The sequence below is a fragment of the Cupressus sempervirens genome, chromosome 5 (genome assembly GCF_028749045.1).
Source record: "Cupressus sempervirens isolate cs-2001-9-10 chromosome 5, ASM2874904v1, whole genome shotgun sequence".
Classification (NCBI taxonomy): domain Eukaryota; kingdom Viridiplantae; phylum Streptophyta; class Pinopsida; order Cupressales; family Cupressaceae; genus Cupressus; species Cupressus sempervirens.
In genome coordinates, this window is record NC_143122.1 from 606,435,880 (window position 1) to 606,460,077 (window position 24,198).

Sequence of the window (24,198 nt, forward strand, 5' to 3'; positions counted from 1 at the left end):
CTAATAGTGTATTTTGTAACCTTTAACAGAGTTGGCTCTAAATCAAGATTACTTCAAAAGAGTGAAAAGTGATAGCATGTTACTTGGTGGTTTTTTCCAAATTGGGTTTCCACGTTAAATCATTGTGTCATTAATGTGTGAATGTTATGTATGATTCATGTTATTTACTATTATTTATTTTCTTGTTGGTGGGCATATACTAAATAGAGAGTTAAGTAATGAAAAAATATTAAGTTGTTGATGAGTTGCTATATGGACTGAGTGATTTAATGAGATTGTTTTAAGTTGTTTGAAGTTAGTGAAAGTTGAATTGGTACATTTGGAACTAAGGATAACTTATCCCCCCCCCCCCCTCCCCCACCATTACTCTATCAAAAATAGGATATATTAGAGTAGAGCTCTCGAGTTGACTCACTTGTAACTAATAGTGGTGAAGCATTGCACATAGGTGAGAAAAGGAGGAATACTTAGTAAGGAGAATCTTATCCCTAATGTCTTTTTATAGATTGCAAATGAATATATGTTGAATATAATGATTATCATAGGATAAGACATATGAGCATACAAATTTTTAAATCTACCAATAAATTCAATAACTTTATCTTTAACATTTTTCTTACAATGCATTAAATCAGTTAAAGAAATGTGAGGACCAATATTATTCTAAAACTGTTGAATGAAAGCATTAGCAAGAGTTTGAAAAGAATTAATAGAATAAGGAGGTAGAGAGAAATACCATTTCAAGTCTCTATCCCTAAAAGAACATGGGAATAACTTAGTCATAAGTCTATAGTTGTAACCAAAATCATTACATATAGTCTGGAAAGTTTTAACATGAATTACAAGATCTACCTATTGGATACAATTGTTCAATTTTGTGTTGTATTTTATGTTACACAAATGTCATATCAGTTATTAGATAGAGTCTACTAATCTCAGTTGGTCAGAAAAGCAAATTCTAGATTCTACCAAGCGTTCGCGAAGGTTACTCTATGGAAATAGTTTCTACTGAGCTCACTCGAGCGTCGAAGGTTTCTATAGCAGAAGTCAGCTTCTACCGAGCTCACAAGGTCAATGAAGAAAATTCAGTGTTTACTGAGTTCACTCGATCTCCAAAGAATTTTGTAGAGTTCATAGTGTTCACCGAGCTTTAGTTAGTCAACACTAGAAATCATTTTTGGAGCAGTGTTTACCAATTAGGGTCAGTCGATGAAGGAGTTCATTATTTTGGGAAATAAAGTTTAATTGTTTTATGTAATGATTGTAGCTGACTGATGTAATGACTATTGGTAATTGTAACTTGTAAATAAGATGAATTGATAATTTGTATGGTATAAATAAAAGGTCAAGTTGTGAATTCTAAATTGTAATGAGCGAGCATGCAAGTGTCTTGATTATGTGAAGAGGAAAGTGTGAGCAAATTTTGAAGAAGGATCAGATATACTTGAGGAGTAGCAAAGATTTATTTGATCAGAGAGGATTTAGTGAAGTAAAATAGAGATATGTATCAGCAATTTAGTTGCATCTCATTCAAGTCAACTCATTATTACTTTCTCACAATTGTAGCAGTGATTTCTAAATCTCTTAACAGAGTTGGTTTTACAGCCATTTTGTAAATCCTCTAACAAGGTGATAGTTATATTGAATTTTTCTAAAGTCCTCTAGCAAGGCCACTCCTAGTAGGGTGATTAAATCCTTTAACAAGGTCACACCTAACAATGTGTTTTGTAACCTTTAACAGGGTTGGCTCCTAACAGGGCTCACTTCAGAAGAGTGAAAATCAGTAGCTAGTTACTTGGTGGTTTTTCCCATATTGGATTTCCATGTTAAATCTGGTGTCTCTTAAGTTCATGTTATTTCTTTTATGCATGCATGTTAATCACTATGAATTTTTAAGTTCTATTAAAGATAACATACACTAAATCTACCGAGTTACAACATTTTTCTATGGTTACCAAGTGATAGTAGTAACTAATTTTTGAGACATCTAAGGGATGTGTGGATTTGTTTTTGTGGTAACTAATTCACCCACTTATATTTCCAAAAATTGGTATAAGAGCTTTTGGTGCTTGCAAGAAGGATTTCAAGGATCTAAGCTAAAGATCAAGATGTCTTACAAGAGGGAAATTCCAAGGCTTAACAGGGATAACTTTTCAGCATTGCAAGGTCTCATGAGACTCCATCTGGCTTAAATTGGAGATACAAGTTTAAAATATCTTGATGAAGAATATGTGACTCCTTCTGGTACACTATCTATCAATGACATTGTTGAGAAGAAGACTCATAACACCATGATGATAGAAATTGCATCAGCCCTAAGCTGTGAAGAATTTGATGATATCAAGGATTGCAAAACTACCTTTGAAATGTGGAACAAGTTGAAAGATATCTATGGAGAAGATGATAATGTGAGGACAGCCAAAGCAGAAAGTCTAAGAGGACAATATGATTAGATGAGAATGAGAGAGGATGAGAACATTGCTAAATATGTTGAAAGAGTCAAAGCTAGTGTTAGTGCAATCAAGGTTTCTGGAGGAGATATCAAGGAGGAAACAGTTATAAGTAAAGTTCTTAGAACATTGCTTCCCATTTATGCAATCAAAGTTTCTGCAATTTAGGAAAGAAGATTTGAAGCAAATCATATGATAAATTTAGAGGCCATAGTAGGAAGATTGACTTCATTTGAGCTAGATAACTATGACAACTATGTTCCAGCTTCCAAGAACATTGAATCAGCATTTGAAGCCAAGCTTTCACTCAAAGAAAAGGGCAAGAAGATAAAGGAATCTCAATCAGAAAGTGAGGAAGAATCATAACAGAGTTCTAACAGTGATCTTGAGGTGGTTGAAGCTCTACTTGCAAGAAAATATTCTAGAGTCAAAGGAAAACACAAAGGTAAGGTTCCTCTAATCTATTTTTCATGTGAGGAAATTGGTCATATTGGTGCTACGTACCCAAACAAGCAAAACAAGTATGAGAAGAAAGGTCACAAGTGTAATGGCAAGAAAGACTTCAAATCATTCAAGGACAAAGGTAAGAAAACATGTTTCATGGCTAAGGATTCTAAGGATTCTGACAATAGTGAAGATGAAATTGTTTACATTGTTGTGAAAGATGAATCTGATAACGATGAGGAAGATAAAATGGCTCTTATCTCTCATGTAAGCAAAAATGATACATGGATCATAGACAGTGGTTGCTCTCATCATATGACTAGTGACAAAACTAAGTTTGAACAATTTGAAGACTATGATGGTGGTAGTGTGAGGTTTGGTAATAATGAACCTTGTTGCATAAAAGGAAGAGCAAGAATATCACTAACCAAAGAGCTTGTATGTGATAACGCCTATTGGGTTGAAAGTCTAAAACACAATCTATTGAGTATGGCACAACTAATCAATATTGGATTCAAAGTGGAATTCATGCATGGAAAAGCAAGACTACTAGATGATAAAGGAAAGTTGATTGGATCAAGCATATAGAAAAAAGGTAACTTGTTCTATCTTGAACTTGGTGACAGTTCATGTTTTATTGCTCAAGTTGAAGAAAGTTGGTTATGGTACAGAAGGTTATGTCATGTGAATTTTGATAACCTAGTGAAAATAAGCAAATTCAAAAAAGTGAGATGCATTCCCAGTATAAAGAAACCTGATGTTGGTCGATGCAAGAATTGTCAGATTGGCAAGATGGGAAAGACTAACTTTAAAAGTAAAAATTATCAGTTCACAGAAATTTTGGAAATTGTGCATACTGATTGGCATAGACCTATTGGAATTAAGAGCTATACTGGAGAAAAGTTCTTCATTCTTTTTGTTGACGATTACTCTTGAATGATGATTGTCGTGTATCTAAGAGAGAAATTAGAAGCATTTGAGAAGTTCAAATGGTATTTGGCTAGAGTAGAGAAGGAAACAGGGAAAAGACTAAAATGTTTGAGGTCAGACAAAGGTGGTGAATTCATGTCCCATAGGTTTAATAACTTTTGTATTGAAAGAGGAATCAAAAGACAGGTATTAGCTACTAAAACTCCCAAGTAGAATGGAATAGTTGAAAGGAGGAACAGATCTATCATGGACTATGCAAGAACTCTAATGATTGAAAAGAACATTCCTATCAAATACTTGAAGGAAGCTATCAGCACTGCAATTTATACCTTGAACTGAGTACAATTGAAGAAGGACTCATTCGAAACCCCCTATGAGTTATGGTATGGCTATAAACCCAATGTAAGTTACCTAAAAGTATTTGGAAGTAAATGTCACATCTTGAAATAATCTAGAAAAGGAAAATTTGATGTGAAGGGTGATGAAGGCATATTTTTGGGATATTCTTGCAAAAGTAAGGCATATAGATGTTTGAATTTGTCTACTCACAAAGTCATAGAAAGTGCACATGTGAAATTTGATGAGTTTGCAAACAAGACTAAAGAAGAAAGAAAAAAGGAATCAGAAGATTATGGAGATTTGTTTTAATTGAACCTGATACAGTGCCAAATACAGCTATCAATCAGGAAACTTCTACTCCTGAGTCTTCAGTCACCAAGATGCAAGAAGTTCAAACCAAGTTGTAGGAACTCGAGTCTCATTCAGATGCTACTGAGCCAGTGCCTATCAAGTTTGAAGGACTTGAGTAGCAGTTAGATCAACCAGAGCCAGAAACTGAAACTCAAAATGAAGACAATGGAACTCAATCAAAAGGCAAGGAACTTGTATTGGCCAAGTATGTTAGGAGACATCATGCACCAGATCATATTATTGTAGACAAATATGAAGGTACTATGACAAGAAGTAAGCTAAAAGGTACTTGTTTACTTGTTGATTTTGAACCTAGAAATGTCAAAGATGCATTAGAAAATGAAAGTTGGATTGAGGCTATGAATGAAGAGATAAAGCAAATTGAGAAGAACAAAACATAGACTCTTGTACCTAGGCCTAAAGATAAAAATGTGATTGGAACTAAGTGGGTGTTCATAAATAATTTGAATGAAGATGGTAAGGTATCAAGAAATAAAGGTAAACTGGTATGTAAAGGCTACTCTCAAGAAGAAGGAATAGACTATGGAAAGACTTTTGCTCCTATTGCAAGATTGGAAGGTGTCAGGACCTTACTTGCATATGCTGCATAAAAAAGATTTAAATTTTATTAGATGGATGTCAAATCAGCATTTCTTAATGGTATTCTAGATGAAGAAGTCTACATTGAACAACCTGAAGGTTTTGTTGATCCAGACAACAAAGACATAGTCTGCAAATTACACAAAGCATTGTATGGTCTGAAACAAGCCCCTAGAGCATGGTATGAAAGATTGCATAACTATCTTATTCAATTTGGTTTTCAAAGAACTAATGATAATAGTAGCTTGTATATCAAGGAAGGACTAGATAACAAGATTGTTTTGGTAGAAATATTTGTGGATGATACTTTGTTTACAAGGAATGATGATCTATGTAAAAAAAATTCAGAGCAAATGAACAAGGAATTTGAGATGTCAATGTTTGGTGAGATAAAATTCTTTGTTGGTCTTCAAATTCAGCAAAGCAAGAATGGTATCTACATCACTCAATCTAAATATATCAAGGAGATACTCAAGAAGTTGGTATGGAAGATTGTAAACTAGTTGGGACTCCCATGTGTACTAGACTAAAGCTTACCAAGGATGATGAGTCAAAAGAGGTAGATTAGACCTTATATAGATCAATGATTGAAAATTTATAGTATATAGTTCATACAAGGCCAGATATTGCTCTTGCAGTTGGTATTATAGCAAGATTTTCAACAAAACCAAGAGAAAATCATATGATGACAATCAAAAAGATCATGAGATACTTGAAAGGCACTGAAGATTATGGATTGTGGTACAAATTTGGAGGTAATCTGGACTTGAAAGTGTTTACTAATGCAAATTGGGCAGGAAACATTGATAACAAAAAGAGTACAAGTGGTGGAGCATTCTTTCTTGAAAGTTGGTTTCTTGGACAAGTAAAAAGTAAAATTGTACATCCTAATCTACAGCAGAAGCAGAGTATGTTGCTGCAACAGTGAACTATTCTAGTATTGTTTGGTTTAAACAGTTATTGGAAGGCATGGAGGTTGAGATCAAGGAACCAATTGTTATTTTTTGTGACAATACAAGTGCAATCAACATATCTAAAAATTGAATGATGCATTCAAAAACCAAGCACATTGCAATAAAGTATCACTTTGTCAGAGAATTGGTATAGGATAAGGAGATCATATTGGAATATGTCCATACAAAGAAAAATTACTGAGATATTCACCAAGCCATTACCTAAGGGTGCATTTTTGTATCTAAGAGGTAAGCTAGGGGTCATTCCCCTATCTGAAGCTCACTAAAATGAAGTTTTAGTGATGCATCAATAGGAAACAAATTGAAGATCTTTCAATTGATGTAGCATAGTCATGGAAACATTGCATATGAATTAGTACTCAAGGTACATTATTACTTATTTGGTGTGTGTTGTCTTTAGCATCTGTTGTTAAAGAGGGAGAGTGTACTGTCATATCTTTCTAAAATTTGAATATTCTTTGTGGAGAGTTTGTTGTTTAAAAAGAAGCTATGTAATTCCTTCATAGAGGGAGATTACTGCATTAGAGAAGATTGTATCTAAGAGGGAGAAATGTTCTATCAGAAAAAAGACTTGTTCTCAAATTTCATATGCTATGACATGTTGTGTTGCCATCAATGCCAAAGAGGAAGATTGTTGGATACAATTGTTCAATTGTGTGTTGTCTTTGATGTTACACAAATTTCATATCAGTTATCAGACAGAGTCTACCGAGCTCAGTTGGTCAACAAAGCAAATTTTAGAGTCTATCGAGCATTTTTGAAGGTTACTCTGTAGAAACAGTTTCTACTGAGCTCACTCGAGCGTCAAAGGTTTCTGTGGCAGAAGTCAGTTTCTATTGAGCTCACAAGGTCAATGAAGAAAAGTTAGTGTTTATCGAGTTCACTCAGTCTCCAAAGGATTTTGCAGAGTTCGCAGTGTTCATTGAGCTTCAGTTGGTCAACAATGGAAATCATTTTTGCAGTAGTGTTTACCAAGCAGGATCAGCCAATGAAGGATTTCATTGTTTTGGAAAATAATGTTTAATTATTTTATGTAATTATTGTAGCCAACTAATGTAATGATTATTGGTAATTGTAACTTGTAAATGAGTTGACTTGACAATTTGTATGGTATAAATAAAAGGTCAAGTTGTGAATTCTAAATTGTAATGAGTGAGCATGCAAGTGTGTTAATTGTGTGAAGAGGAAAGTGTGAAAAATTTTTGAAGAAGGATCAGATATCCTTGAGGAGTAGCAAAGATTTATTCGATCAAAGAGAATCTAGTGAAGCAAAATAGAGATCTATATCAACAATTCAGTTGCATCTCATTCAGATCAACTTATTGTTACTTTCTCACAATTGTAGCAGTGATTTCTAAATCTCTTAATATAGTTAGTTTTACAGCCATTTTGTAAATCCTCTAACAAAGTGACAGTTCTATTGAATTTTTCTAAAGTCCTCTAGCAAGGCCACTCCTAGTAGGGTGATTAAATCCTTTAACAAAGTCACACCTAACAGTGTGTTTTGTAACCTTTAACAAGGTTGGCTCCTAACAGGGCTCACTTTAGAAGAGTGAAAATCAATAGCTAGTTACTTGGTGGTTTTTCCCATATTAGATTTCCACGTTAAATCTGGTGTCTCTTGTGTTCATGTTATTTCTTTTATGCATACATGTTAATCACTATGAATGTTTAAGTTCTATTAAAGATAGCATGCATTACATCTACCAAGTTACAACATTTTTCTATGGTTACCGAGTGACAACACTAACTAGTTTTTGAGACATCGAAGGGATTTGTGGATTTTTTTTTGTGGTAACTAATTCAACCCCCCTCTTAGTTACTCCATCTATATTTCCAACACTACCTTACCATGATAAGTCTCAGGACAAGGTACCTCAACATGTTGCAAAATAATAAAAATGAAGTAAATGCAAGGAAAGGGGATTAGCAACATCACATGTAGGAATATTATACTCAAATTGAGTTAAGTGAGCAAGTTATTGTTGTAAAGCAATGATGGTTTGAACCAATGTACTAATGGTAGGATCAGAGAAAATGGTAGTAGGAATAGGTATATTGGATGGATTAGGAAAGTTATAAGAACCAGAAGGAATATGTAAAGATGTTGGTGGAGGATTAGAAGGAATGGGTGAAGGGTTTGAATAAGTAAAAGGAACTGCATTATACGAAGGCAATGAAGAAGGACTAGAAGTAGGAGGAACAATCACATGAAGTAAAAGGCTAGGAAGACCAACAATTAAAAGAGTGGACACATGGGTAGAAGTGTTGGTATGTTTAACATTGCGCCAAAAGCTTGAGCTATCAACAAATGTCACAAACACCAAACTTACCCAGATCCACAAGAGGGGGTTAAGCCATGTCATGAACCCCAAAGGAGGTGTTGACCACCAAGTCAACAATATCCCCCTTAGCACCAACTAAGTGTTTTGCATCAACAAAATGAAGAAGACCTCTCGAGATTTGAACCTGTGACCCAAGGCTCTGATACCAATTGTTGGTATGTTTACCATTGCACCAAAAGCTTGAGCTATCAACAAACTTCACAAACACCAGACTTACCCAAATGCATGAGAGGAGGTTAAGCCATGTCACGAACCCTAAAGGAGGTGTTGACCACCAAGTCAACAAGAAGTAGTCATAAGAGGTAGAACATATGTAGGTATGTTGGAAAGAGTGGTAGAAATCAAGATAGAAGGTTCAATGGTTGAGAAAGATGGAGGATATCCCATCTCTTGAGCACATTCCATCAAAGACTTTAATGACTATTAATAAGGTGAGATATGTTGAGATAATGGGCATTGCACACATTTCATAATATTGTTATATTGTATTATTTTATTTTATTATGTAATGTTGCAACTAGATGAACGTGAAACATGTAAAGATTCCCATGGGATATGCTTGATGAGTTGTATTGTAAGATTGTGATAATATTTCATGTAATTATTTAATATTGGGGAAAAGATTTAAATTTTCAATATTAAATGTGGGGTCAATGGATTAGGTAGCACATGGTTTATGTAATACCACTTGGTGGTTTTGTGGGACTTGCTATTATAAGCAGCCACAAGGGTTGTTGTAGAGATAAGACAAAAGGAAAAACAGGGAAAGAGTTGAGTGAGACAATGCTTGACGGGTTAGCCAAGGGAGCATTTGTGAAGGTTGGAAGCATGGCATGGGATGTGTGGATTGTAGTGTCTACCCCTAGTTTACTTTTTAGTTTTTATTACTGAAATCTTTTAGGCCAGCTTTATGTTTATGCTTGATGATTAGTGGTATTTGTTTTCCAAATTGTTGGATATTGTTTCATACTCAGTTGATTATATGATGAGAATGCTTTGGTACTAGTTATTTCATGTATGCATGATTATGCTTCGTTGATGATTGTATATAGTGATTCCTATTATTTCATGATGATAGTTAGATGGATTATTGATATGTGTTTTCTATGGATACTTACCCCATACTTGCATGTGTATAGTGTACCTATATGTTTTATTTTATATATGATGTTTTTAATATGGTTGAGAGAGGGATTCATAGTCACCTGCTAGTCAAGATCTACAGTCACCTGCTAGTCAAGATCTACACGATGCACCACTTCCCACAATTGCCTATTTAGTTTAGAATATATGTGTATGTACATGCGTGGATTTTATGTAGATTGTAGATATCGAGTATCGACTTCTCTAAATTGCTAGGATGAGTATACCTTATCGCAATATCTTAATGGTAAGAGAGGGGAGATATGTGTTGAGTCCAAATCCTATCTTTAAGCCAATTGTTGTAAAAAGTAGGACAAGTACCTAAGTCTTTTAACCTTCCAAATTCATCAAGTGACGTAAATTCATGATTATAACCCTTGAGTTTGATCTAGTATTTTGTACTTTATTATGGGTTTTCATTTCAGTCTTGTGGGTTTGTGATTATTTTCTATTATAATTAAATCAAATTAAAAGAATAATTAATCATTTAATTTAATGAAAATTTTATAAGAAAAATTTGATATTTAATTATATTTAATTAATTAAGAAATTAATTAAATAAAAGAATAAAATTTAAAGATTTAATTAAAGTCTAATTTGGGCGTAATAATATTTATTTATTTAATAATAATATATTGAGGAGTTCTATTACTTAAATTAATAAATATTTTTATCAAAAATGTCTCAAGAATTAATTAAAGAGGGAATGAAAACTAATTAATAAAAATATTTTAATTAAATGCCAAAAAGGTTGTGCATGAATATTAAAATATAATTAAATAATAAAAGATAAAGATCAATGAGTCCTCTCGCATGATTGCACAATCGAAGCCCTAAATTTAGAGGAGAACTCTTTATCAGAGATCTAGAGCTCATTTTGCAATAACTGGGTTTTGGAGGAGCAATTTCAGAGAAGGAGATTTTCAGAAAGAAAGGGAGATACTTGTGTGCTCTATGCGTTGTCAAATTAGCATTAGATTCAGGAAGAATCTTGTGGTTAATTTGCACAGTAGATTTTGATTCTTAAATTTCCAATCTTCTTCATGTCTAGATAAATCCCTTCTCAAAATTTTAGATTTGTTTGATATCATTGTGTTGTAATTTACTGGTTTTTGTTCTTGATTTCATCTGTGTGCGAATTAATTAAATTGAAACCATTGTCATATATTTTCATTTTTTTTCATTTCAAAATTATTTGTATTTTAGAAATTGAGAATTGGAACCCTCATTCTATGAATTTAATAGATGGGTATTTTAATCGGGTAGGGTTTTGGGATGAAATCAAATTATAGAATGCAAAATTTGATTGCTTATTTAGGTTTTCCCTATCAGATCTAAACTTGTTATTTATATTTTTTTAAAATTGATTGAAGGGGGTCGTAATTGTTTGTTTTTAATAAACAAAAAAGAAAATCATATATATATTGGAGGGAAGTGAGCCACCACATCCCACCTCCCCTTTCATTTTCTACCCCCCCCCCCCACCCCCCCACCCCTCACAACGTACATTAACGCTGCTACACAACAAGTATTACTATTGCGACAGCAGATGTGTTGCAAGTTGGCAGGCCTTTAAACACGCCATTTTTTATATTTGTTTTATATATATATATATATATATATATATATATATATATATATATATATATATATATATATATATTTATTTATTTATTTATTTATTTATTTATTTATTTATTTATTTATTTATTTATTTATTTATTAATAATAATAAAAAGTTATTAATAGTTTTATTTATTTATTTAAAAAATTATAATTATTAAAATATTTAATTAATATTTTTTTAATTGTTTAAAATTAAAATAATTAATATTATTATTAATTAATTAATTGATTTTTGTATGTTAATTGGGAATTTTTTAAATAAATTTGTTTTATTATTATTAAATGAATATGGTTATTAGTTAACTATTATTTTATTAATAACTTGTTGATTATTATTTACTAATTATTATTTAATTATTTAATAATTATTATTCAATTTGTTTTATAATCCTAATAGAGATGTAGAATTTATGAGTTAGTGGTAGATGTGTGTTTGATTTTAAAAGTGAAATGGGTTAAGTTGTAAGGGGGAATTTTATAAACTTTATTAAAGCCAAAAAACTTAATATGCAATGCGAACTTGAACCTTACTATTAACTCAAACTATGTGTTTTCTAAACTATGAAACTACACTGTCAGTTGTATGTTTTCTTGTGTGTTGGGTTTGGGGTTGACTTAGTTCTTTGACCAAATCAAGATGTTTACCAGAGGCTTGGGGGTTTGTTCTATGATGTCATGATGATGTTTTGTATACGATTTTTTATAGCCAACCTTGGTGATATGTCATGTGTTTCTATGATGAGTTGATCTATTGATTGATATTGCTTTCTAGTGTTCTTGTGTGGAACTGAGGTGAATGGTGTGAGTTTTCTAATATAACCTTTGAGTCTTTGATCAGTTATCTTTGGATTGCTTCCTAGTTGCTTGTATAGGACTAAGGTGATTATGAGTTATTATTTTTAAGTGATGTCATGGATTTAGTTTATGTGTACTTGATTTTAGATCAGTTTTGTTAGGATAATCATATTGGTGAAACCTGTGATTTTGATCAATGATGTTTTTAGTACTTCTCAACTGCTTATTTAATAACAAATGTGTGATTTATAGTTGTATGAGACCTATTACTTTTATTTAGCTTAAGGTAGGTTATATCTATGTCATGTTGGGAAGTGGCTTGCAATGGAAGTCGAGGCCCTAAAGAGGTTGTCAAGTAACCCATTGCAAGTTGTTTTAATAATTGATAACACTACATTAAATGAGAGTAAAATGAATTAATAAGTCATTTTTTATCCTCGTCCATGCCTCGAGTGCTAGTACAGGCTAGGATGGGAGAGAGAGAGAATGTTTGTTATGGCCTTGCTTCATTAGTATGCCTTGTCAGTATGAAAGGATACTAGTGTCACATAAAGTCACTAGGGGGTCAAAGTCCAGTCAAGCTACCAAGGTAACCTTAGGGTTGGCTCATGTAATGACACTTGGCCACTTACATACTAGATTCCCTACATGTCATTGTTGCTTCTAGGTTTAGATGTCACTTGTATCTTTGTACCTTGAGTTAGATTGCTTTCAGGTTTTCCTTGACCTAGATGTTGATTTTGACTTTTGGGACTGTTATCCCATTTGGAACTTGAGACCATCTCCTTAGTGTAGTGGGAGTGGACCCTTTTCAGGTTACCACAAGGTCGAGTGGTAGTGCTTTTTACATTTACCATTGAGATCTAACAGTTCAATGTCATGGTTGGAGTTTCCTATTTTGTATTTCCTTTCATTTTGTTCTTGTGTACTATGATAGATGGTTATACCTATTGTATTATATTTTATTTCATGGATCTGAAGAGATGATGTAATCTATTTTATTATGTATATTCTTTCAGCCTTTTATACCCTATGACATGAACAATGGATAATGATCCTATGCTAAACGAGTGGAGAATACTTTAAACAATGGCTATGGAAGTAGCCATGTTTGAGAGAATTCAAAAGATATGGAGATGGATGCAAGAAAGAAACTAATCTAACAATGCAAAATAAAATGAAATCTATCAACTACCAAGAGTTAGTAACAATGCAACTATGAAAATCACTAAGAGCTCTAGAAACAAACTAACATAATAACAATGCATATGAGGGAGATGAAAATGCTTGAGACAATGGCTCTATTTATAGGCTTGAGAGAGGCCTTGGTGAGGTGGAATCTATGTGGCATCCATATAGGTGCCACATGAGAAACAAGTAGGCAAGTCATGCAAGTGGTCAACATTCAAAGTTTGCTCACACATGTGTGAGCAAACTTGAAGAAAGGAGTGGGGCACAAAGTTGTAAGAGGTGTGGAAGGCATGAGGGGTGTGGAAAGTGTGAGTGTTCCTCACACATTTGTGAGTACACAATTAGGATTAAAAGGGGGTTTAGCAAGGTGTTTAGGGTAATTAGGTGGGATTAAGTCATGGGTAGGCTTAGAAGGATGAAAGGGATGGTTGTAGACTAGTTCTTAAGCTAGGTTTAAGATTAAATTAAATATGATTTAAGTTAATCACAGGTTTAGAGAAATTAATGGAATGGAGGTATTTAAATAAATAGAATTTATTTTAAAAAGGGATTTAATACATTAGGGATGGAAGTGTTTAAATTAAATTTAAATACATAAGAAAAGTGAACTTATTTAATTAAATAAATTTATTTAAATAAGTACAAGAATATGAAAAATATAATTAATTAATAAATAATTAGTTATAATGTCAAGGGCAATATTAAATAAATTAATATAGTGTTTGGGATAGTTTTTAGCGTCTACATTTTGCCCCTCTTTGATATGATGTCAGAACAACATTATATCAAAAAAAAGAAAATATAGGTTGCCCCGAAAAGGATAGGAGTCCTAGGGCTGGTGTCAAAGCGATGACAGAGGAGGAGGGTTGCCCCCTCATAAAAATTGCACAAAAAATAAATTTTGGGCAATTTTTGGGAAAAGGTCTTTGGAAGAAAAGAAATGAAAAGAAAATATGTTAATGAAGACATTGCATGACTTGCAGGTAAAAACAAGGGACTGATGCGGCTTTGAAAAGACACAGGCTCAAAAAGGATTCCTTGGAAGGCCTATATAAGCCTCTAAGGGGCTCAAGGAAGGGTCATTTGCACACCTAGAGAGCAAAGAAGTAGAGTGAGCAGAGAAAAAGATAGACCCTATCAATCAATTATAGCTTGGTGAGCACATCCAAGAGCACCAAAGACTGGCAAAGATGGGCCCACCAATGAGTTGGCTAACCAATCTTATTGATTTTGCATTATGATAGCTTAGGTTGCATTTATTACATCCTAAATAGGGTACAAAAGTGATCGAGGTGAAGATGACAGTCTCTGCCCTATCATCTACATAGTTGACAAAATGATGACCACGACATCTGCGGAGATGACAGGATCTATCATATCATTTGTGCAAATGATAAAAGGAGGAAAAGGGGTCTGCAGAGATGATAGGATACATCCTATCATTTACACAAACAACAAAGGGGTGACAATGGCAAGCAGAGATGATGGTTGACAAGTCGTCATCTCCACAAATGACAAATGCCAACTACCAACAGGAAAACTGTCATCTACACAACTGCCAGAGATGCCAAAATGGCATCTCTGAGAACTATCATCTATGTTGATCAATGTCTACACTGATCGGCATCTACACAAATTGGCATCTGTGCTGATTAGTGTCTACACAAACTGGCGTCTATGTAGATTAGCATCTATGCCGATTGGGACAAATCGACGAAGGGTAGGAGAGGATGCCCCAGATAGGGGGCGGTCATAAGATAGAGGAAACTAACCATCTGAATGTCTATGATGTAGGAGGAGACCGTGGTGTTTCAATCAATGGAGCACTATCCTTCGACCATGGTGTTGGAGGAGAGGTTGAAAGAGGTAGAGTGGGGACATGTCTGACTCTGTGGACTGGAGCATGTGCACAAGTGACCCGACCTGCAAGCACATTCAGTGCATGTAATAGGCACCCCTGGATGTCCCAAAAAACTAAACCAAATTGCTGAAAGGAATTATGTCAAACAGTTTGCATTCAACCTCTTATTTCTCCGTTTAATGTTTTAAACCCCTTATAATTCCGGAAATCAAACATTTATTGTTTGTTGTGTTTCGTGCATGGAATTGGTATCATACAACATAAACAAGAAAGCAACTACAATGATATGCAAAGTGGAAATGAACTGCTGCTAACAAAATGTTATTTTCAGAATTCATAAAATCAAATACATAGCAGATTTATCAACTCACTAATTACTTCAGCAATATTGTCATAATACTCCAGCCCATGCTTACGAACTTGCTGCTACAATACTTTGTCCTCCAATCAGTCCACTACCTTCATAATACCATTCCCTCCAAGCGGCTAAGCGTTGGACAAGTAGTGAAGAAGATATGAGCAAAATATCAAATCTGCCTGTAGCCGAAAATGCAACTAAACTGCCTGATAATGAAGCCAATAAGAAAGAATTCCAAAGTCCAAACCCCAAGGGAATGACGTCTAGAATGTTACAAGAGAGGATAGACGTCCTCAAATGCCAAAAACAAAGCTGCAACTCACACACCAATTTCTTCTCATATTCAACCTGTCTAATGAAGCCACAAATGCTTCCTTTTATTCTATTCCCACGGGTCCCCTCAACTCTTATGGGCAATGTGGGATAAAAGATGTGTAATATAAAACATATATTAAAATACCCCTTATGTCTCCCTTGGGTACACATCACCATAAAATAAATATTAAAGTAACACTTTAATATTTTACAATTAAATTAGACATTACTTTAATAAAACTTTAGGCATTAAAATGTATTAGCAATCGGACTCCGAATAATGCGAGTGATAGCTCATCGGAAAGCTCTCACCGAGGAGTATCGAATCCAATCACCAAAATTGACTTGCATTGTGTCCTGCCGACTTACTAAAAATAGTAAGTATGCCTGAAACTAAGTAAATCAACTTCGTTTTGGCCCAAACTGGAAATGACTAGGCCAAAACACTCCAAGGTCCCATTAAACCCTTCGTTAGCCCTCGGGACCATGTAGAACAAGGCTAACGCGCACACACTTGGTCAACTGCTAAAATGGGGACATTACAGTCCGCCCCCCTTGAAATTGCTTGTCCTCAAGCAATCTCAGTCCAGCCTGCTGAATAACCTACTCACTCTCCCATGTAGAATCTTCCTCCGGCAGGTCTTTCCATTTGACCAAATACTCCTTCACTATCCTGTTTCTAAGCTTCCTCTCTCTGGTATCCACAATAGCCTCAGGTACTAACACAAGCTTCCCCTCCTCATCCAAAGGGGGTAAATCTGCAGAAGGCACTACACTCTGACCAATGGCTTTCTTAAGCCTAGACACATGAAACACATTGTGCACTCGATTGCCCTCTGGAAGCTCAAGCTCATAGGCGACTTTGCCCACTTTGCGAATCACCCTGTAGGGACCATAAAATCTAGGTTTTAACTTTTCAGCTCTGCTCTTCTTGAGCGATGACTATCTATATGGTTGTAGCCTCAAGTAAACCATATCCCCTACCTCGAAGCTACGCTCTATTCGGTGCTGATCAGCATACAATTTATGTTGATTCTGGGCCTGTTGTATATTCTCTTTGAGCACTTTCAGAATGTCCTGACTATCCTGCAATAAGTTTTTGGCTTTGGGCACTCTACTGTCCCCCAAAACTAAATCCATGAAGCTAGGTGCTTCATAACCATAGAGTGCCATGAAAGGAGTCATCTTGATGGACATATGATAAGTGGTGTTATAACAATACTCTCCCATATGCAACCATCTGATCCAAGCCTTTTGTTGTGTAGTTACATAGTTCCTCAAGTATCCTTCCGCCCATTTATTCACAATCTCTGTTTGCCCATCTGTTTGCGGATGATAACTAGTGCTAGGTGTAAGATCTGTACCACACAACCTAAACAACTCTTGCCAAAAAACACTCATAAACTTACTATCCCGGTCGCTGACAATGAATCTGGGCAGCCCATGTAACCTGAATATCTCTTTAAAGAAAAGATCTGCCACCTGTGCTGCTGTGTAAGTGGACGGAATAGCAAAGAAGTGAGCAAACTTCATCAAGCGGTCCACCACCACATAGATGCAATCCCTTCCCTGCACTCGTGGTAAACCAGTGATGAAGTCCATCGAAATACTTTCCCATTTCCTATCAGGAATGGGCAAGGGATGTAATAAACCTGTAGGAAATGTGTGTTCTCCCTTATTCTGTTGACAAACCATACACTCCCTGACATACCTCTGAACATCATCCTTGAGCCCTTTCCATGAAAATCGCTCTCGGATCTGCCTGTAGGTCTTGAAGACCCCCGGATGTCTTGCTGTGGGTGCATCATGAAATGCCTTCAATATCGCCTCTCTCAAATGTGATGACGGAATCAAATAAACCCTGTCCTGAACTCTGATCAATCCATCTATCACCTCATAGCGATCATCCTGTATGGTACCTGAAATCAATCCAGAAGCCCAAGCATCTCTGACATACTCTGCTATAATCCGATCTCTCCAATCTCCTGAAATCTCTGCCAGAGCACATAAGTGAGGTCTCCAAGATAAGGCATCAGCCACCACATTTTTTTTACCTTTGACAAACTCTATGTCAAAGTCATAAGCCTGCAATTTAGTCACCCATTTTTGTTGTCGGTCATTAAGATCACGCTGGCTCATGAAGTATTTAATACTGTTGTGATCAGTCTTGATCACAAAACGTCCACCTACCAAATATGATCGAAATTTGGCCAATGCATGCATTATGGCCAACATCTCCCGGTCATAGACAGAATAACTTTTCTCAACTCCTCGGAGCTTCCTACTCTCGAATGCAATGGGATGCTTCTCCTGCATCAATACTACTCCAATCCCATCACCTAATGCATCACAATGAAGCTCAAAAGGCTTTGTGAAATCCGGTAGAGCTAGAACTGGACATGAAGACATTACCTGCTTGAAATGCTCAAAACACCTCTGTGTTGCCCCTGTCCACACAAAGGCTCCTTTCCTGGTAAGATCTGTCAAGGGTGTAGCAATCTGTGAGAATCCCTTAACAAACCTTCTATAAAAACCACATAAACCAAAGAATCCCTTAAGCTGTATAAGGTTTGTGGGAGTAGGCCACTCTACAATAGCTCTAATCTTTTCGGGATCAACCCGAACGCCATCTGCACTAATGATATGCCCCAGGTAAAGGAGCTCAGTCATGCCAAACTCACATTTAGATTCCTTGGCATACAATGACTCTCTCTCCAGAATAGATAACACCTCCTCCAGATGATGTAAGTGCTCCTCCCAGGTCTTAGTGAAGACCAAGATGTCATCAAAGAAGATCAAGACAAATCTCCTCAGCTGCTTCCTGAATACCTGGTTCATACAACTTTGAAATGTAGCAGGTGCATTGGTTAGACCAAATGGCATAACCATGAACTCAAAGTGGCCATAGTGACATCGGAAGGCTGTTTTCTCAATGTCCTTTGCTCTCATCCTGATCTGATGGTATCCAGATCGCAAATCAATTTTGGTGAAGAAGCATGCCCCATGCAACTCATCAATCAGCTCATCAATCCTAGGAATGGGATACTTGTTTTTAATTGTTTTCTTATTCAGTGCCCTGTAATCGATGCACATGCGCATTGTCCCATCCTTCTTCTTTACCAATACTACTGCTGAAGCAAAAGGGCTCTTACTGGGCCTGATATGCCCCATCTCCAACAAATCTTTAATCGCCTTCTCTATCTCATCCTTGTGTTTCTTAGGATGACGATAGGGAGTAATCATAACTGGTTTGGCTCCCTCCTCGAGCTCAATAACATGTTCCATCCCTCTGTCAGGAGGAACCCCATGAGGAATATCGCTAAATACTTTAGAGTGTCTATCAAGTATCTTCTGGACATCTAGTGGATGACTCTTTTCTTGTGGCTCTGGTGAAGTTGGCATAATGTGGCACTCTGCCGCCCACTCTATGTCATCATGACGAAAAAGTCTCTACATTCTCCTCAAGGACACTATTCTGCAACCTCCATCTGAAAGCCCTCTAAGTACCACAGTTCTCCCCTCATGCTGGAATCTCATCTCCAATTTTGCTAGATTGAGTGTGAACTCAACTAGTGAAGCCATCCATGTCATGCTGAGGATGACATCATAATCTCCCATGTCCACAACATAGAACTCATCTTCCAACTTGTAGCCATCTCCAAACCTGATGCGAAGCTTAGATATCTTTCGAGTGCATAATAACTTATCACCGTTAGCCACCATGACTCTAAACCCATCATGCTCCTCTGTCTGTAACCCTCTCCTGGCTACCAACTGTGCATCTATGAAGTTATGTGTAGCCCTAGTGTCAATAAGAGATATCACTTTCTGCCCCTGGATAGTACCCCTGACCTTAAATGTGATTGCCTTTTGGGCCCCTGTCAAGCGTGCCAACGATCTATCATCCTTAGGAATGTTGCTCTCCTCTATAGTGTTACCCTCATCTGAATCGGAGTGCTGATCCTCCTCTTCTGACTCTGACTCTTCTGCTAAAAAATACTCCATATGATTTGCCTTAGCCTTGAGAGAACATTTATGAGATAAGTCCCAAGGCTCTCTACAATGGAAGCACGGCTTCTTCTTTCGAAGTTCATTCAAGGTTTCATTGTCTAGTCCTTTTGATCCTTCTTTGGGTTTGCTATACTCTTTTTGAAATTATTTTTTGTCTTTGTCCTTGCGGTAGGAAGAATCTATTGAATGGTTTTTTCCTTTGTATACCGAAGGGGCTAAATCTCGTGCCTTTTTAGTTGCTTCAGCTAACGTGAGTGGATCATGTCCCTTCACCCAACCTCGTAATGGATCAGCAAGACCATCACAAAATAACACCACCAATCTCCTAGGAGAGATATCAGTAACAAGTACAGACAAGCGCTGAAACTCGGCAATGTAAGCATCCACAGAACCTGACTGTTTTAACTGTGCTAGCTCCTTGAAATGTAACTCGGGATCCTTAGTGTCAAATCTCCCAATCAATGTTTCGGTGAATTCCTCATAGGATGTAATCTGATTATGCCCCAAAGTCACCATGCCATGATGCCACCATTCATGTGCAATGCCATCCAAGTGCATAGCCGCATACTTGATAGCCTCCTCCTCAGGCATAGGATTAAGCTGCAAGTATGTATCTACCTTCTGCACCCAAGCTCGTGCAGTCATCTTCCCTGAAGCATCATAATAATGTAAAGAAAGTTTTCCAACTTTCTTCCTCAGCTCAAAGTTTTGATTCCTCCCTCCTGCTTTAGGCATGTGTCTCATCCTCAAGTCCATATAATCTCTAAGAGAAATATTCGCCTGAAACTCTGGTCCACTAGCCTCCCAGTCCCTCCTGAACTGATCCTGTAACTCGGTAATCTGTGGTTCGTTTACTGGATGAACCGGATCTCTGGGTGGAAAAGTGGGTAGAAGAGGTCTCGAGCTCACAGTCCGTGCTGGGCGTGCAACGTGTCTAAAGTTATCAGCCTCATTCCCATTGTTGTCGTGTCCATTATTACCATTAATGTTATTCTCAGGACCATTGTTGTTGCCTTGGCCTTCATGGTTATTGTTTCCCCCGTTGTTATTGTTTCCTCATTGTTATTGTTTCTGTTGTTGGCATCACCTGGATTAATATTGACACCCATCTGTCTAGCCATGAGCTGCAACATCATGTCCATTCGCCTATTCTGCTCCTACTGCATACGTTGCCCCTGCTCTAATATATCCAGTAACTGTCGGAACAGTACCTCCCCTTGATCTGGACCAGCATTTCTGCCTTCGCCTAATCCTGTATTCCTGTCATCTCGATCACCCATATTATTGTCCTGATCACAGAATATCTCCTCTGTGTCTGTATAGTTGAATTCAATGTCCCCCTGCACGGATGTACTAGACTGTTTGCTTTGCAAGTCTGAAATTCGATTTTGTCTTGCTCTGGTATCGCGGAAATTATAAGACCCCTGTCGCATGCTCAAACATAAATGCTTAGCCTGTGTTTTGTTTTACTTACTTTTCCCTCTATCCGGCTGTTCCAAACAGGATGGCAGGACTTATAGCTCTGATACCACTGTAATGGGCACCCCTGGATGTCCCAAAAAACTAAACCAAATTGCTGAAAGGAATTATGTCAAACAGTTTGCATTCAACTTCTTATTTCTCCGTTTAATGTTTTAAACCCCTTATAATTCCGAAAATCAAACATTTATTGTTTGTTGTGTTTCGTGCATGGAATTGGTATCATACAACATAAACAAGAAAGCAACTACAATGATATGCAAAGTGGAAATGAACTGCTGCTAACAAAATGTTATTTTTAGAATTCATAAAATCAAATACATAGCAGATTTATCAACTCACTAATTACTTCAGCAATATTGTCATAATACTCCAGCCCATGCTTACGAACTTGCTGCTACAATACTTTGTCCTCCAATCAGTCCACTACCTTCATAATACCATTCCCTCCAAGCGGCATAAGCGTCGGACAAGTAGTGAAGAAGATATGAGCAAAATATCAAATCTGCCTGTAGCCGGAAATGCAACTAAACTGCCTAATAATGAAGCCAATAAGAAAGAATTCCAAAGGCCAAACCCCAAGGGAATGACGTCTAGAATGTTACAAGAGAGGATAGACATCCTCAAATGCCAAAAACAAAGCTGCAACTCACACACCAATTTCTTCTCATATTCAACCTATCTAATGAAGCCACAAATGCTTCCTTTTATTCTATTCCCACGGGTCCCCTCAACTCTTATGGGCAATGTGGGATAAAAGATGTGTAATATAAAACATATATTAAAATACCCCTTATGTCTCCCTTGGGTACACATCACCATAAAATAAATATTAAAGTAACACTTTAATATTTTACAATTAAATTAGACGTTACTTTAATAAAACTTTAGGCATTAAAATGTATTAGCAATCAGACTCTGAATAATGCGAGTGATAGCTCATCAGAAAGCTCTCACCGAGGAGTATCGAATCCAATCACCAAAATTGACTTGCACTGTGTCCTGCCGACTTACTAAAAATAGTAAGTATGCCTGAAACTAAGTAAATCAACTTCGTTTTGGCCCAAACTGGAAATGACTAGGCCAAAACACTCCAAGGTCCCATTAAACCCTTCGTTAGCCCTCGGGACCATGTAGAACAAGGCTAACGCGCACACACTTGGTCAACTGCTAAAATGGGGACATTACAGGGGCCAAAACACTCCAAGGTCCCATTAAACCCTTCGTTAGCCCTCGGGACCATGTAGAACAAGGCTAACGTGCACACACTTGGTCAACTGCTAAAATGGGGACATTACAGTGCAGCTGTCAGCGCTAATAGAGTGATGGCACACACCGATGTCTAGCTTCTATTTGCCAATCGAGGAGGCTACAGTTACACTATTGGACATTTGGAGGATACTACAAGTGCCTATTTGGGGGATGTATCCTGAGTACGTACTAGAGGGTGTAGATCCCTTTCTAGGGAGTGCTTTAGGCGACATTGATAGAGACTCCCCATTCAAAGATCCTAGCCCACTTGGAGTTAGGCATTGGAGCAAAGAGTGACCCGATTAGCCATATACCTAGCATCACTCATCTAGAGGATGGTGTCAAACCATGTTGGGCATGGTTTTTCGATCGAATGGACATGGGTGCTCAACACCCTACTACAAGATGACAGAGCAATTTATTACTGGGGGCAAAAGATTTTGGCAAAACTGTATCATAACCTGCACATGTGTGCATACAGGGTACAGAGTACCATGGGGTCAGGACTGACACTACTAATGGTATGGTCCTAGGAGCATATTAGTGTCACATGGCCAACCACTAGATGGGAGACACAGCAGCTTGAGGAGCCATTCACATGCAGATATAGGCCACCCATCCAGTAAAAAGCCATAAATTTAGTGGGATTGTGGCATCGGTGCCTGGATGAGATTATTATGTTCAAGTAGACCCCATATGACGGTGTAGAGTGATGGGGCAACATGTTGGCAGCTGGGGGAGAAGATGACTCAGAGGACTAGAGGTACCTCCCATATACGCAGATAGACTATTGGGTCATCATATGCTCGATGCATGTGATCATGAGATATATGCCCTCTAGGGTGCGAAGGCAATTTGGCAAGATTCAGGATGTAGTACCTGACAGGTTTCTATACCCTGTGGTGTCTCATGAGTATGGTAGGTTATGGGGTCATGGGACTAACCTGCACTTAACAAAAATTTCCTAGCAATCGATGCAGCTAATGCCTTGGGTTCATAGGAAAGATCAGGGAGATGCAGGGATGACACTATCATATGCACAGTGGTGGACAGCTCATCAACTTGTTAGATTGACAGTGCATGGGGCACCATCATTGGTAAAGTAGGCTTGGGGAGATGGTGATGGTGCTAGGGATTGGGGGCAGGTAGTGATGATGTCATTCCCAACATAGGGAGCATAGGAGGGGCCACAGAGGCACAGAGCCTAAATGAGGAGGGTACTAACACAAGGGCCACCACAGGGGCCATAGGTGCAGATGCTGCCAAGGCCATAGGTACAGGGGCCACCAGGGATGTAGGTATAAGGGACACGAGGGTGAAAGGATGTAGATATGGTGAGGGTGGAGTGGGATAGTCTCCATATGGAGGTTACTAGACTCCAAGGTCAGATATAGGTTGAGCAAGCACAGGCTGACAGTGGACAATAGGCACTAGCAGCACTACAGGTAGAGATGCAAGCAGAGAGGGCTAGAGCAGATAGTGCACAAGAGGCCTTGGTGGCCCTATAGGCATGGATGAATGTGGGGGAGTTTTCTAATGTTCAAATGAGGGAGGATGTGGAGGACCATACAAAGATAAAGGCCCTCCAACATGAGGTAGCGACACTATAGATAGAGAGGGACACCCATCAGGCACAATTAGATGAGTACCTCCAGTAGCAAGACATAGCCAGGCAAGTAGTACAATCGAGAGCAGAAATGGCGATCATCTAGGAGGCGATGGTGGCTCACCAGGT

At 37.2% G+C, this 24,198-nt stretch overlaps 1 pseudogene; it reads left to right on the top strand.

Moving 5' to 3' along the window:
- The window catches only part of LOC149557356 (uncharacterized), a 124,092-nt pseudogene extending 100,275 nt beyond the window's left edge, over nt 1-23,817 (top strand).
- Nucleotides 23,818-24,198: the final 381 nt, after the last annotated feature.